General features: G+C 39.6%; 1 long non-coding RNA gene across 1 annotated transcript; it reads left to right on the top strand.

The window, feature by feature from the left end:
* The first annotated feature begins 56 nt into the window (after positions 1–56).
* On the top strand, positions 57–7162 carry LOC125619056. Its single transcript, XR_007350536.1, has 2 exons — positions 57–1177; positions 7016–7162. It is a non-coding gene; the product is annotated as an uncharacterized LOC125619056 (long non-coding RNA).
* The last annotated feature ends 9268 nt before the right edge of the window (positions 7163–16430 follow it).

Genomic DNA, 16430 nt, shown 5'->3' with positions numbered 1-16430 from the left:
GCAACTCTCATCCCAGTGGCCTCCAACTGGTCCGTCTCCAAGCAACGTGCGGCGGTCTTCTGGAGGAAGACCACTGTCGCACCCCACGTTTTTCTTAAAGGCATGATCACAGGTCGTGCAAAAGCTCCTAAACGAGGCTTCTCCCCTTGCCGTAACTCTCCCTGAACGCCTCTGCCTCAAAGACTACACTTTCCACTGACCCTTGCAGTGACTTCCGCGTCCGGCGTCAGCGGCCATGCGACGAGCGGTAGTGACGTATCAGAGGAGCTCGATTTTTGCTTGTGGTCCTGGCTGGCGGTTTCTGTACCAAACTTCTTCTTGGTTTATCCTTGCTGCAGCTGTGGGGTTGGAAACCTGCGCCCGTATTCCGTGAGTGCCAGGCAGGCGTAGTTTTGTCTAGCACATATATCTTTAGACGTCATTTAAGGCCGGGAAGAGGGGGAGCGGTCTCCCCAAGGTCTCAAACCCAGTACGGGATGGATCTGAATTTGGAGCCCAGGCCCTCAAACCAAAAATAGTCTCCGCAGGTGCCCTAATACTTTTTTCATCTTAATGGGGTCTGCGAAATTACAAACTCTTCTGGAGGACAGGAGCCCCACTCTTAGGCCATACCTTAGGGCAGAGCGCGCTGCTGGCCTTATTCTCTGGATCTTTTCAGAATCTTGGTTGAGAACAGGCCTATGCCCCAATTTGGGAGCAAAAGAGGAATCCTCATCATTCATGAGATTGCTTTAACGTCTGGGCACCCACTCACTTCTTGTCTTCTTAAAATATGCTTTTTGACACTTCGTCCTTCTCTAGGAAATGACCATGTGGTCCTAGAGCCAAGGAAAGGTGAGAATTTCTTCAAATTCCTTCTTACCTCTTGGAGAATGAATCCATTCCCATTTTTTTTCTGAGGCTGCATTGTTTGTTGTGAATTCCGTTCCATCTTAGCTCACAAGTGCCCGGTCTTACTGGGCCCATTCTTGGACATCCTCTGTCCCACCCATGACTCTTCATTCCCAACAAGTTAGCTGGGGGTTCAAAGTAACATGCAAGAACACACCTTTCTTGAAGTATCTAGTGATGTTGCTGTACCGGAAAAGTATGAACGACCAAGATCTTATGGGCCTGGAGATGAGAGACTGGGTGAGACTTCCAGATGAGCCACTGTCTGAGCTGCCTGGAAGAAGAGGTAGGCAAGAAGAGTTGGAGCATAACACGTTAGTGAGAAGAGTAGGCTATGATCTAATCTCATGGTCTGAACTACCAACAAGACTGTAACCACAGTGAAAAAGGTTTTCATTTACAAATGATCTTGCATCAGGCTGATTTTCCATGCTTATGGGCAAGGATATTGTCTAGATATCGATTTGTAGCATACAGGTGTTTTGCCATAATAATCAGGGCTTTCCATCCTGAAATCTAGAGTCCCTCCTGTATAAAACACTTCTTTTTCTCATAATACATCCACTCCACCTACCCCCAATCTCATTTACCTTACATGCTTTTTCTCTTCTAAATTCTGTCCATCCTTCAAGATGAAATCCTTTTCTTTTCATGAAGCTTTTCCAGATCACTCTATCTTGAAGGGACTTACTGAGATTATTCTGACCCTGGCTATACCTGGAAGCTTTCATTTATTTATTTTTGCAGTACTGGGGATTGAATCCAGGACCTTATGCATTATGGGCAAGCACTTTACCCCTGGCTGTACCCCCATCCCTTTTTATTTTTTTAGAGAGAGAGGGAGAGAATTTTTTAATATTTATTTTTTAGTTTTCAGTGGACATAACATTTTTATTTGTATGTGGTGCTAAGGATCGAACCCAGCGCCGCGTGCATGCCAGGCAAGCACGCTACCGCTTGAGCCACATCCCCAGCCCCCTTTTTATTTTATTTTGAGACAGAGTCTTGCTAAATTGCCCAGGGTAGCCTCAAACTTGCGATCCTTCTCCCTCATCCTCCCTAGTAACTGGGATGAGGTGTGTGCTGTTATACCCAGCTATGCTTGGGGCCTTTTATAAAAGCAGTGCCTTGCCAAGTGTGGTAGCACACACCTGTAATCCCAGCGACTTGGGAGGCTGAGATCGGAGGATCACGAGTTCAAACCCAGCCTCAGAAACTTAGTGAGGCCCTAAGCAACTCAGGGAGACTCTGTCTCTAATAAAATACAAAAAAGGGCTGGCGATGTGGCTCAGTGGTTAAGTGCCCCTGGGTTCAATCACTGGAGAGATATATATATATTTATTCTCACACACACACACACACACACATATATATATGAATATATGAATGCATGCATTGCCTGAACATCACCCTAAGCAATTATGAATTTGGAGCAGAGCCCTGACATCCATTATTCATAACAAATTTGTTTTTATTCTTATGATGCAGTAATGAGGAAAGATCCCGTTTTAGAAATCTGAAGTTTAACTATTGGTTAGTTGTTGCTATAGCTGAACAGTTTATCTGAGTAGGTAATTTAATCTGGAGCTTCTCAAACATGCATATATATCAACTGGAATCTTGTAAAACATAAACTTATAAATCAGCATGTCTGGCCAGGCACAGTGGCACATATCTGTAATACCAGCAGCCTCGGAGGCTAAGGCAGGAGGAACTCGAGTTCAAGGCCAGCCTCTGCAATGGAGAGATGCTAAGCAATTCAGTGAAACCCTGTAAATAAAATACAAAATGGGACTGGGAGTGTGACTCAGTGGCCAAGTACTCCTGAGTTCAAACTCCTGTACCCTCCCCTTACAAAAAACAAATCAGCGTGTCTGAGTAGAGCCTAGGCATCATCAGTTATGGAATGCTTCCTTGCTTGTCCTCAGACCAAAATAGGTAGCAAAAATTTAATTCAACCAGGGCCTCAGATCCTTTAATATACATAGCTGGATTAATGAATCTTCAAATTCCTAAAATTCAGACTAGGATTTCGTATGTTTTATATTCATGTGTCTTTTTCTTAAAATGCCTCAAGTTTAAGAATTCTGTATTTACTTGTAATCTAGATACTGGCCAGACTTGGATCTAGATGGTAGAAAAATGACAGGAGTTGGATAGAGACCAGAGCTAACGGTCTTGAAATACAAACACGAGGGTTAGAATCAAAAGAAAGATCCAAACTTTTTGCTTAACATTCCCCAAGGCACCACTCTTAAACTGCCTCATTTTGAACCATGGGCGAGAGTGCAGCAGAGTGAATAGAGCTGTGTTCAGCATAACAGGTTTTCGTTGTGTTGAGGGATGTGGCTGTGGATCTCATGTGGGAAAAGTGGAGCCTGTAGAATCCTTAAAAGGATCTGAACATGCCAGGCACTGTGGTGTACATCTGTAATCCCAGCAGCTTGGGAAGCTAAGGCAGCAGGATCTCGAGTTCAAAGCCAGCCTCAGTAAAAGCAAGGTTCTAAGCAACTCAGTGAGACCTGTCTCTAAATAAAATACAAAATAGGGCTGGGGATGTGGCTCAGTGGTCAAGTGCCCCTGAGTTCAATCCCCAGTACCAAAAAAACAAAAACAAAAAAACCAAACCTGTACAGGGAAGTGATGGAGAACCATAGCCACTGATCTTACTGGGTGATGATGATGGCTTCTGTTAAAACTTAAAATCTGATCCACTGAACAACTTAAGCCCCTTGTGCTGAAAAGGTAGTGCATAAAGCAGCTGCCAAACATAACTGAATTAGGATTCAACTTGAAAGCAAAGACATGCTTTTCCACATTCTCCCAGGGAAGGTCTGGAATTTGTGTGTGTGTGTGTGTGTGTGTGTGTGTGTGTACAGTTGACAATAGGTACATAGATGCGTGTGTGTGCATGCATGCCTGCATATACTATTTTTCAGGCCTTTTCCCCCAGCTGGGTTTTCTTAGGTAATCTTGATTCAAGTGGAAGATTTTTGTTCACCCAGTAAGGAGTAGATTCGGTGTGCTCTCTTGCTAATCTGAGGCTCCCTTCCCTTTCCACTGCTAGAGCTCACCCTTCTGAGGTCTTTCTTGCTGCACTCTGGACACCTCTACCCTGAAATGGTACCATAAGTACATAACCTACAATTGCCTCATTGTATTTCTCTATGAACAGAAATTTCACTTGTCTGAACCCAAACTTCTCACTCAGCTGGAGCTGTCCAGAAGTTACCTTAGGCCCCTATCTAGGTGAAGGGGAGCTCAATCCAGTGACACAGCAGTCAGCAGGTAACACATTGAGGTATGGAGGAGAAAGCTGTTCTCTTGGCATCCTCTTGGCTATTCTCTTGGCTGCTATTTACACTGCTCAGCCCTATAACTTAGTCTGCCATAACAAAATACCATAGGTTGGGTGGCTTAAGTGATAGAAATTTATCTTCTCACAGCTCTGGAGGCTGGAAGTCTGAAATAAGAGTTTAAGTATGGTTGGGTTCTGGTGAGGGCCCTCTTCCTGGCATGCAGTTGGCCATCTTCTTGCTATATCCTCTTATGGTACAGAGAAAGGTTCTTCACTCTCTGGTGTCTTTTATAAGGGCACTAATCCATCCCATCGTGAAGGCCCATTCTCATGACCTAATCAAAATCTAATTGTCTTCATAGGCTCCATTTTCAAATTTTGTAGCATAGGAAGTTAAGCTTCTAAGTAGGACTTTTGGGTGATCATAATTCAATCCATAGCATCTTGCTTCCTTTCTAAGCTTTCATCTTTAACCAAGAGAAGATTTTGTGGTCTACTGTGTCCCCTTCCTCCATTGGGAAACTGCCCTTTCTGTTACTACTTGACCTCTCTAGCTTATACTCTATTTATATACTTCAGTCTCCCTGATCTTAAAGGTTCACAAACTTTGGGTGCCAAAGATTGCCCAAGAAATTGTATTGAGTATCTATCCCACCTGTGTTCTGATCCAAAAGTTTGGACTTGGGATATCTGGTCCCAATTATTTGTGATTATAGGTAAGTTACTTGCCTGCTCAAAGTTGGTCAAGATCATGGTTTTCAGTTATAAAAATAAAAGTGAAACTTTACTACTGTGACTTATGAAGAATTAATAATTTCTGGTTTCTTGAAATTCTTGGATCATTAAATAATTTTATATTAAAAAAATTATTTTTTAGTATCAGGAATTGAATCCAGGGCACTTAACCACTGAGCCACATCCCCAGCCCTTTTATTTTTTATTTTGAGGCAGGGTCTCACTAAGTTGCTGAGGCTGGCTTTGAACTTGTGAAACTCTTGCCTATGCTTTCTGAGCAGATGGGATTACAGGGGTGTGCCATCACACCTAGCAACAGCATTAGCTTTTAAGAGTCAGCTATACTACAAGGAAATTAAGAGAAGAAAAATAAATATTTTGCCTTTACCATTTCTAGGGTTTTTTGTTCCTTTCTGTAGATCTGCATTTCCATCTGGCATTAATTTCCTGTTGCTATAAGAACATATTTTTGCCTTTTTTTTTTTTTTTGGCAGTTTGTAATGTGCGTTTGATGGCAATAAATTCTACATTGATTTGTCTGGGAATCTTTATTTTGCCTTCATTTATGAAGATTATTTTTGTTGGATATTGAGTTTAAATGACAGATGTTCCTTTAGCGCTTTAGAAGATGTGTTCCCTTTTAATTTTAGCCTCCATTTTCTCACTGGAAGTTAGCTGTATACTGCTGTTCCCTGTACTTTGTCTCTGGCTGCTCTTCAAGTTTTTCTTTGTCTTCCAGCAATTTGATGTTGATATGTCTAAATTATTTGTTGTTGTTAATATTTATCCAGTTTGAGGTTATTGAAATTCTCCAATCTGTAAACCAATGTTTTTCATTATATTTGGGAACTTTGGCTCTCATACCTATAAATAATTTTTCAGTCTCTTTCTCAATTTCTTCTTCTTTTGGATCTCCAATTATTGCATATGTTGGACCATCTGGTATTATCCCATAGTTCATGGGTCTCTGTCTAACTGTCTTCAGGTTTGTAAATTTCTTCAGGAAGTTTAATTTCTGGATGATTATTTTGCATTTGTGTAGGCTTTATGTTTATTAGGGTAGATTTTGAAAGCTGCAGGTGTTTACCAACTCCTCTACTTTGGCAGGACTCAAACTCCAGTTCTTGGACCCATGCAGATATTTTTGACTCTTTTTATTAGAGTGTATCTACAAGACCTACTATAAGATATAGTCCATATTCCTATGGCCTCTCTGGTTTCTCAGCTGAATGATCAAGGTGTTAATGATGTCTGTGAGTTTGAGGTGAGCTAAAATCTCTACAGTTGCCATCGCTGCCCAACCTCCAGTATTTCCATTCTTCATTTAACTCCATAACAGCTGTTTTCTGATAATCATTGCATAGTACAAGTAAAGCCCCATTAGCCAAGAAGGAGCTCTGGCCCCTCTGTACAATTGCTTCCTTTCTGAGATTTATCTTATAAATTCCATCTGTTTTACTGTTCCCAAAGTTGTCTGTCTCCTCATCAGCAGGACCAATATATTCTGGCCTCACCATTCTATATCATAACCAGTAAATTGTTCCAGTTAGCCAGCGAAAATATAAGACACACCTTGTGAGTTTCCTATCTCCTGAGGATCAGTTTTGTGCCACCTGTGGTCCAAAGTACAAAAATAGTTGCTTTATGGTTTCTCTTGGATTATGGTTATTTACAATGGAAATAATAGTCTGGTACCAGTTACTCTATCTCAGCCAGTAGAACCTATTCATTTCATAACTACTTTAAATCACAAAAATATATTTTTCTGACCATTCTAATTCTAGAGCTAATCCTTATTTAGGTAACTGCCATCATTTGTATTTGAAATGTCCCTCAAAGACTTACGTGTTGAAAGCTTAGTCCTGGATGTAGCAATGTTTAGATTTGGGGCTTTGGGGAGTGATTGGATCATAAGGACTCTTACCTCATCAGTGAACTAATCCACTGATGGGTTTATAATTGAAGGAACTATTGGGAGTTGCTGGAAACTGTAGGAGGCAGGGCCTACTTTAAGGAAATAGGTCCTTGGAGGCATGCCCTGGAAGGGTATATCTTGTTCCTGATCCCTTGCTTTCTCTCCTTGCTTTCTAGCTGTTATGAAGTGAGTAACTCTGCTCCACCATGGGCTCCCCATCATGATGTTCTGCCTCACAAAAGGCCCAAAAAGATGGGGTCAAGTGACCTTGTACTGAAAATTCTGAAACCATGAACCAAATAAATCTTTTCTTCTTTAAATGATTTTCTCAGGTATTTTGTCACAGTGACAAAAATATGATTAACAACTAATTTGTTAGCATCAACAAGGCCCCAGGTGCACAAATAACTTTGAGTTGTTGAATTTGTATTCTTTGTCTAGAATACCAGCAAGATACCTTTTATTAAAACATCCTACAAAAAAAAAAAAAAAAATTAGGTACCATTATGACAAGGTTCATCCATAAAAAAAGAAGATATATTTCTGTTTGATTTACAAAATATACCTCACTCACAATTGAATAGTCAGTATTCAATTTTGAGGTAAAGTAAAATTAGTTTAATAGGTTTAAAATTTTAAAAGTATATGATTGATATTAATGTTCTTGGAAATTCTGATGCTACAGGGCTTGGCACACATAATTGTGCTGATGTTAATTTGTAGATGTAACTACACACTTTACATTCAACTAGTTATTCAGTGCCCTCATGCTGGTTAAATTAATTACACCTTTACACCACAATTATAGGCATATTTTCTTATTTTTGGCTCCCTGACATCTGTTTGTATCCCTCCCAGCTTAATGATTATTCATGCCAAGATATGAGTACTACACAGAGTCAGTCTTGGAGAAAGGAGGGAATCTGCCCCTGAGGAATGGATTTATGTCATTATTTCGTTTAATATGTGTACACCATTTAGTGAGTTCGCAGATGACTTAACCCTCTCTCAGCAGTGTGCCTGTTGAAGTGCAGAGTTGGAGACATTGGTTTCCATTGTTTTATGCCCGTAGTTTTGAGTGCAGGAATTTAACGGGATACATTTCTTTTTCTAGTTTGTCTTTTGGTGCTGTAGGGATTGAACTCAGGTCCTTGTGCATGCTAACACATATTCTATCAGTGAACTACCCACCATTCCAGGCCCAGTAGGCTGTTTGAAAGCTATCCCCTACCATGTCAAGCATGGCTCATATATTTTGTGTCTACTATACAAACCCAACAAAACTTTAAATCATGTGCTGCAAAAGATGCTAGACAAAAGAATTGTTTTGGAATATTTATTGACCCATCACTTATGTGCTGGCTATCACTTCTGGTTGTATTTGGGTAAATGCTTCCGATTTTCTTTTACATGACTTAGTTCAGCCAAATGAGAAGCTGATCGAAGAATTCTATACAAATATTAGTTATGTTATTTTTGTCCTTGCCCCTAATTGTTACTGCTGACAAATATGTCATTATAACAGGGTATTAATACTTTGGCAAAGATGCCAACCCATTAGTAGAAACCGCAGAGGATTCTGTAGCAAAAGGAAATTGAGGTGACTCTAATAAAATCCAATAAATTCTAGAGACAGATATTGAAAACAGTCTGGTGGTGGAGAACTAAGAACTGAGAATTTGGTTGTTACTTGTAGAAATATTTGCTTTCATTTTAGGAAAAGACCAAAAGAAGAGACAATAAAAGGAAAATACTTCCTCTACAGCATCACTTGCTTAGAGGTTAATAAAACAATGCTATCTCCCTTCATCTGTACCTGTTAAGAACTGTGAGCTTTGGGCTGGGGATGTGGCTCAAGCGGTAGCGTGCTCGCCTGGCATGCGTGTGGCCCGGGTTCGATCCTCAGCACCACATACAAACAAAGATGTTGTGTCCGCCGAAAAAATAAATATTAAAAAATTCTCTCTCTCTCTCTCTCCCTCCCTCCTTCCCTCCCTCCCTCTCTCTTAAAAAAAAAAAAAAAAAAAAAAACTGTGAGCTTTGGATGACCCTAATAAGCAAAACTTTGGGGGTTCTAGCTGAAGAATTTTCCTGGCCTCTGATAAATGGAACATCTTACTCTTGTAGAAACAATTCTATGGATTCGTTTGATCTACCCAGTGGGCTAGCTTTCAATCCTTAATGAACACACAGCCATAATGAAATGTTCCACTTCTAGCATTTTAAAATACCCCAATGAACAATTCAAGAAACCTTTTCAGTGATGTGTGTAATAAATTTAACCTATTCTATATAAACTGGAATTTGAATCAACAAATCCATTGTATTAAATGATTTTTATTATTGATAGAAAGAATTTTAAATGTAAAAATATGCAAAGTCATCAACCCAGGTTACAAAAATAAAAAAATACAAAAGCATAAATGAACATACTAGAAAACGGTAAAATTATGATAATACTTGGGAAGCAGTTAGAGTACCTGGCACAAGTGAGAACTCAGTACCTGTTAGGTAGGCTTCATTACTGTCACGTCTACCTTTTCCAACCACATTCCAGTCTCATCTTTCCAGTTAGTTTCTCACAAAGTATTGTACTTTTGTTACTGATAGTATGGTTTACTTCTGCTTAAAGAAACAGGCCATGGAATAGGTTATTTCTACATTGATTTTTTTTTCATTTTTATTTCTATGCATGGTTTTTAAATTTGGAAACAAATATATTTTCATAAACTTTAGGCCTTTTATTTGGAAATAATTTCAAACTCAATGGAAAGTTGCAAAAGTAGAACACAGAACACCAGAACTCACCTTCCTCATTTCACCCGTTAAACTTTTTGCCCCAAGATTTTTTATTTGCCCAAGTAGGGAAACTTTCTCGCTCCTTCACTTTTGCTCTGTTACACACACATATATATATTGTCATTTGAAAGTAAGTTGCATGCATCATGGGCCCTTTTTTATATGCCAAATATGTGTTTCTTCAGAATAAATATACTGGATAGAGTACTTGCTTGGCAAGCATGAAGCCCTGGGTCCAATGCCAGCACCACAAACAAATGAAAAAAAAAAAAGGACTTTCTCTTACTGAGCACAGTAGGGTAATCAGGTTCAATTAGTTGAATGTTGGTACACTGACATAATATTTTTACATACCTTATCATCCACATTCCAGTTTGACAATTGATCTGATCATGTGTTTTATAACATTTCCTCCTTTCTTACAGGTTCCAGCCTAGGATTAGGTCTAGTTGTCATGTCTCTGGTCTTGTAGAATTTTTCCATTTTGTTTTGATTTTATCTTTTATGTCATGTTTGAGAAAAGGGTCCTTTTTGGTAGTTGAACATTTCTTTTGGGGGATTTATGTAAAGTTTCCACATGATTAGGTTCAGATTTTGCCTTGCTAGTCCTATTTACATAAATGAAGTTTTATTCTTCTTAAGATGTCATATTTGGTGGTGCCCAATTTCTGCCTCATATAGTTACTGGTTTTCCTATGGTACCTTTCTGGAGCGATGCTTTAAGTCATGCCTCAATTAGTGATTCCTGCCTAAACCAGTTTACTCCACCGGTCACAAAGCTGAGTTCCCATATCAGTATTCCCTTCATATTTTCCAGTTGACAATAGGCATTTTTTTTTTTTAGAATTTTTTAATATTTATTTTTTAGTTTTCGGCAGACACAACATCTTTGTTTATATGTGGTGCTGAGGATCGAACCCGGGCTGCACGCATGCCAGGCGAGCACGCTACCGCTTGAGCCACATCCCCAGCCCCAACAATAGGCATTTAAATAGGATTGTTTTTCTTTTTCTCTTTTTGAAATAGGATCTTGCTATAATGTCCAGACTGGTCTTGAGCTGGTAGGCTCAAGTGATCCTCCTCCCTCATTTTCCTATATAGCTGGGACTACATGCATGTACCACCATGCCCCAGCTCAGGAAGTTTTTTGGTTTTTGTTTTTAGTACCAGGGATTGAACCCAGGGAAGTTTAACCACTGAGCCACATCCCCAGCCCTTTTTACACATCTTAGAGACAGGGTATTGCTAAGTTGTTTAGAGCCTTGCTAAATTGTTGAAGCTGGCTTTGAATTTGTGATCTTCCTGCCTCAGCCGCCTGATCCACTGGGATTACAGGCATGCACTACTGTGCCTGGCTATTATTTAGTGAATCTTGACAAATGTGGACACCCATGAACCCAAACCCTTCTCTAGATATAGAACATCCCTCTAGATGGTTTCCTCATATCCCTTCCCAGTCAGTCCTCATCTTCACTGATTTAAAGGTGGATCATTAGTGATTATTGTTATAGAACGTCACATAAATGGAATTTGATCTTTTTTTTTTTTTTTGCGAGAGTGGGTGGGCTATGAATTTAGCAAAGAATTGCACATATTCAGCACATCTTCTAAATACCAGATTTATATCCATGAGCTAGTCAGCTTTTCCTGTGACCAAAGCACCTAACATGAACAATCTAAAGGAAGAAAGATTTATTTGGGCTCACAGTTGGCTAGAAACAGAGCAAGAGGAAGGGACTGGGGAGAACAAACCCTTCCAGGACATGTCCCCAGTGGCCTGCTTCTTCCACTAGACCCCACCTACCAGTAGTCCATTCATCTGTCAATGGATTAATCCCCCAAATGGATTTTTCCACTAATGAAGTCAGACCTCCATTATCCAATCATTGTCTAAAAGCCCCATCTCTGAACCTAGCTGCAACTATATATAGTTGCACAAACAAACTGTAAGAATTATAGCAAATGTTTGTTTTGGTTGAGTAACAAGAAGATTGGAGGGAATGCCCTTCATACCAAGGTCACATTCAGCACACTAGACCCAGGAGCATCTGGACTCCTTGCAAGAGCAGAGTGATCCCTCCCAGCTTGGCAGATTAATTGCTTATTGCCATCAGCCCAGCCTAGGGCTCTTATTCCCCCTGGTGTCCCCAGAGTTATCTGGGAAATCTTATTAATTTTAGTTTTTCTCCAATTGGAAAGATATATTCATCTTATACAAGGATGTGCAGACTGACAAAAATACTCCCCCCTACCCAGCCCCAGTTTGGGCTATAATTATATATTTATAATAGCTAACATTTTCAGCATCTTTATAATGTATCAATAAAATGTTTTAGATCCTCCACCCCAGTTCTGGGGATTGAACCCAGGGGCTTTCTATAACTGAGCAACATCCCCAGCCATTTTTAGTGTTTGAGACAGGTTCTCTTTAAGTTGCCCAGGCTGGCCTTAAATTTGAGATCCTCCTTCCTCAGCCTCCCAAATTGCTGGGATTACAGGAGTGCACCACCCTGATCAATTTAAGAGTTTTAGATTTTTAATTTTAATTCAATGATTATCAGTAGCATGACATCTCATAATGGTAGATGTGTCTGTACTTTTTAAAATAAGGAGATGCATTTTTTACTCTGAAGTGTGTGAGCTTTGTTTGGTAGGTTCAGAATCTTCAAAGGGCTGGGAGGTGTAGCTTAGTGCATTAGACCCTGGATTTGATTCACAGCATTCAAAACAAAACAAAAAACACTCACACTTAAATATGAGGAAAATAATGAAGGAATGGCTAGGCCAAACAGAAGTAGTGTCTTTAGTTCTTAAGGAAATCCATGCCTGGGAAGACTTTGAGATCCAAAAATGATTTTAAAAAATATATTGGATATATGACTGATTCACATTATAAGAAGCTGAAGATATAAATAATAAGAAATGAGCACAATCAATTTATGGTTGATCAATGTTAATTTTCACAAAGGCAGAAGAGACTGGAGCTGTGAATTGCTTCCCCTTGTTAATGGGAGGCACAGGTCAGGCAATCCAGCTTCTTTCAGGATTAAACTGGCTTTGTGACCATGAACAAGGCATTTGACCTGGTTGGGTCTCAGTTTCCCTATAAGTTTGAACTTGTCTTCTCTAGGGTCTTTTCCAGGAACAAAAGTCTGTGATTCTCCAATCTTCCTTTTCAAGGGAAAGCCCTAACTGGGCTCTCCACGCGGCTTTTCTACCCTTTGAACAGAAGGGGGCGCCCTGAACACAGTGATCCCTTCTTTTCCCTGCCTGCCCTTCTGCAATCCAGGTGAAGAACCTCAGGAGGCCAACTGCTCAGCCATAAAGAATCAGCTTTCCAGAGGCCATCCTTTTCCCTGGACAGTATGGGTAGATAAGGACTCAGAGGAATCTGTTGGCTTTGTATTTTTCCAAATATTTGTGAGATTGAAACTTTTAATGTTTTAACTATGGATATCATCGAAGAAGACAAAAGAAAACACAGTTATTCTATCATTTCATTGTAATTCACTGCACTGAGATAAAAAGCAGATATATATATATACACACACATACACACACTTTTTTTTTCTTTTTTCTTTGCAGAAATAAGGTCACAAATTATCCTAGGATTCCCATGATGTGGATTAATTAATTCAGTATTTTTTGAGGGTGCACTGTATGCCAACTACTCTTTGTTTATTGTATTAACAAAATAAAGCCTTTGCCTTCACTGAACCTTATATCATTAGAACACTTTCAGAATGGTGCCCTGAAATAGTCTTAGGCTTTAGAATGCAAAAATAGAACCATATTTAGACTGACCAAGAATGTGGACCTTATAAACACCACATAGTATCGAAAGAAAACTGCTCAGGGGCAGGACATCTGCTTATCTGTCAGGAATTTTTCTGCAAGCAAAATGGAGTAATTTTGAAAATGATTGGTGGATGAGTTATATGTATGGACACATCATTTTTGAAAGAAGGACAAGAAAGCTACCTTAGTCTGTTTCAGGTAGTGTAAGGATAGTAATGATCAACCTAATGATGGCAATTGAAGAGACTATATGGTGGGGAACAACACAGATTCTACAAATAGGCTCCCCACATTTGAATGAGCTTCATCTGGGGAAATATCTTAACCTATGTGAGGTTCCATGGGTCCATAAGTTTAAACCATCAGAATACCTAATAATCACTCAATAAATAGTACCTAAGCTCATCAAAATATAATAGTCTTCAATTGGCCCCATTCCTTCCTGATTTTTTTTTTTTAAGAGAGAGAGAGAGAGAGAATTTTAATATTTATTTTTTAGTTTTCGGCGGACACAACATCTTTGTATGTGGTGCTGAGGATCGAACCCGGGCCGCAAGCATGCCAGGCGAGCGCACTACCGCTTGAGCCACATCCCCAGCCCCCCTTCCTGATTTTTTAATTATTTATTTATTATTTTCATTTATTTAGCAGTACTGGGGATTGAAGCCAGGGCACACTATGACTGGGCCAAATGCCAGGTCCTTTTCTTTTTTTTTTTTTTTTTTTAAGATAGGATCTCACAGGCTGGGGTTGTGGATCAGTGGTAGAATGCACGTGGGAGGCACTGGGTTCCATCCTCAGCACCACATAAAAAATAAATAAGGTATTGTATCCAACTACAGTTAAAAAATAATAATTATTACAAAATTTAAAAAAAAAATAGGATCTCACAAAGTTGCCCAAGCTGGTCTTGAATTTGCAATCCTCCTCTTCAGTCTCCCAAGTTGCTGAGATTCCAGGCATATACCTCTACATGGACTTCATTTTCTTTTAAATCTAGAGTATTTTTTTTTTTTTTTTTTTTTTTTTTTTTNTCTTGAGCTGGTAGGCTCAAGTGATCCTCCTCCCTCATTTTCCTATATAGCTGGGACTACATGCATGTACCACCATGCCCCAGCTCAGGAAGTTTTTTGGTACTGGGGATTGAATCCAGGGGCACTTTACCACTAAGCTACATCTCCAGTCCTTTTGATTTTTTGTTTTAATACAGGGTCTTGCTAAGTTGTTGAAGGCCTTTCTAAGTAAATCTTAGTTTAAAAGGTTGGGGCTGGGGTTGTGGCTCAGTGGTAGAGCACTCACCTAGCATGCAGAAGGCTTTGGGTTCGATCCTCAGCACCACATAAATGTAAAATGGAGATATTGTGACCACCTAAAACCAAAATATAAATATTAAAAAAAAATAAAAGGTTGAAATTTTTGCTTAGTCAATCAAAAAAGTATTTATTGAGCACCTACTATATGCCTTGCATTGTTCCAGGCAAGAATTTGCCAATAAATAAGACAGAGCTCCTACTTTCTCAGGAGCTTACAATTTCCAAGGAGATGCCAGGTAATAAATACACAAAAAAAGTAAGCAAGTTTAGGTGTGATGAATGTAAGTAGCATTTTTTTCTTTGGAATTAATATTAGCGATGTTATAATATGATTTGTTCATGATGATACACATTCATGTAAGAGAACATCTTCCGCTTAAGGAACTGACATATGAATTCTAGCAAAGAACTGGATAAGTGAAGGTATTGTCTGGCTTCCTTCTGCACTTCCACAAGATATAAGCAGAAACTAACGATGCTACACATTCTCTTTTGGTAAAGGAACATTGCATTTGACTGCAATGAGATTTTGAGCCTCGTTATTTTTTGCATTGCATTTGTGCTGGCTAAAGACTGAATTCTAGGTTGCTGTTTAGAGTCTGGTTTCAGCAACTGGAGAATGGATTGTGTTTCCTTTCAGCCTTCTAATTTCTGGGTGGGATGAATATATGTTACTGGTCTTAGGTTTCACACCAGCCTACCATCTTTAGCCAGGAGGGAGAGCTTCTAGAAGCCCAGACAGCATCTTGGCCCAAATTAGAAAAAGATGTCCCCTCCTTAAGGCATATTGCTGCTATCTGATAAGGTTTTTTATACTATTCTTTATTTCTATGAGGTCTAAAATGGGAATTGCTGCCCTTAATTTTGTTCAGTGCAGACCCCACCCAACCATATCACATTGCCCTCCTAATAGGTCTAACCAGGTACTTTGAGGACAGAAGCAGAAGTACAACTTACTGCCCCGCACAGTGGCACACACCTGTGATCCCAGCAACTTGGAAGGCTGAGGCAGGAGGATCACAAGTCTGAGGACAGCCTCAGAACTTAGAACCTAAGCAACTTAATGAGATCCTGTCTCAAAACAAAAAATTAAAAGGGCTGGGGATGTAGCTCAGTGGTAAAGTGCCTCTGGGTTCAATCCCCCAGGATCAAAAAAAAGTAAAAGAAGAAGTAGTACAACTTATTTCACAACTGCCTTCTTTTTGCTTTCCCCCCTTGTGATCCATGTGACAAAACACATTCTTCTCACCTACTGGCAGACATAAAGATTTATGCCAATGGGGAATAAGTTTATACCAGCTACCAGGGATTAAATACATACTTGGGAGGAGACGGCTAAGATTTAGATGACCTCAACAAATAAAATTTCAACACCCTTCCCCAACACCAAAAAAAAAAAAAAAATCAGAAAACTCCTGGTCTAATCTGGCATCCGAACATTTTTTCAGCTACCACATTAGCTTTCCTGCTGTAATTGCCTCTGTTGAATGAGTATGTCCTCCCAGTGTTGGAATTACCTTGGCTCTGTAATCTCTTGAATGAAACCAAATCTGTGTTTCTGTCTGTGAGTGGGGATGCAAGGTCCATCCTATATCGATTTCCATTCTCCAACACCAGGCAGACATCTGCTTGAATGACTATCACACACCTAAGTGTGTTTCAGATACCCTTTCTGATCCTC

This window comes from Marmota marmota, unplaced genomic scaffold (genome assembly GCF_001458135.2).
Source record: "Marmota marmota marmota unplaced genomic scaffold, marMar, whole genome shotgun sequence".
In the NCBI taxonomy this organism is placed as follows: Eukaryota; Metazoa; Chordata; class Mammalia; order Rodentia; family Sciuridae; genus Marmota; species Marmota marmota.
The sequence above is the reverse complement of the archived record's forward strand: the minus strand, read 5'-3'. Positions and strand labels throughout refer to the sequence as shown.